We start from the raw sequence: 966 nt of genomic DNA on the forward strand, positions 1-966 counted from the left end.
TCGATTATTAACTACTTAATTAATGTTAAAAAGTTACATTACCTAAGACTATCAAAAACATAAACAATATATATTACATTTTGCATGATTTTTTATATTATCTTTTAATTTCTCAAGTTGTTCTTAAACAATATTAAACTTATCATCACATAATTTATCTACATAAGTATTTACTTGTCTAAATTTTACAATTAATCTTTTTATCTCTATGCTTAGTCTCTTTTTTTTTTGTGCATCTAATTGTTTTATTTTAGTCTCTAACTATAATCTTATATTTCCACAACTCCAACATTCTCTCCTTTTTGCGTCACCTTTATCAATCTACTAAAAAAATTTGTATTTTTTATTAGGGTAAAAAAAAAATTTTCTATTTAAATTCTTTATTCCAAAAATTCAAAAAATTAGGGTGTCACTACAAAAATAATGAATTCTTCTATCCTTTTCTTTTAAATGGCCACTCATTTTTTATACTGTCATCATCATCAATCTGCTAAAAAAAGTTGCATTTTGACATCCTCCCACAAGCAAGATACATCCTATCATGGTCAGACACAGCCAATGAAGAGCGCACAATTATTGCTTTCCCACATAAATACATGTGTCTTCTTTCTTTGAGATTGGAACTCCTCAAAACACAGCTTCCCGAATAGAAAATAAAAGAGATTTTTTAACTTTGATCTATATTTCTATTCCTATTTGTGTGTGAAAGTCTCACAGAAAGTAAAAAAAAAATTGAAAAAGAGATAAATCTCAGAGAAATATGAATTTATTATAGGTAAAAAACAAAGATATGTAAATAAATTCACAATTTGCTAACATTTTTTAGATGTTTAATGTTAATAGGGACTAAATTAAAACAAATTATATGGTATAGAAATCTAATTGAAAAAAAATACAAGAGTTTAATTAAAAATTCAGTAAAATTATAGAAATATAGAGTAATTAAATTTTATTAATTTTTTGTTG

This window comes from Arachis ipaensis, chromosome B07, assembly GCF_000816755.2.
Source record: "Arachis ipaensis cultivar K30076 chromosome B07, Araip1.1, whole genome shotgun sequence".
NCBI classification, from domain to species: Eukaryota; Viridiplantae; Streptophyta; class Magnoliopsida; order Fabales; family Fabaceae; genus Arachis; species Arachis ipaensis.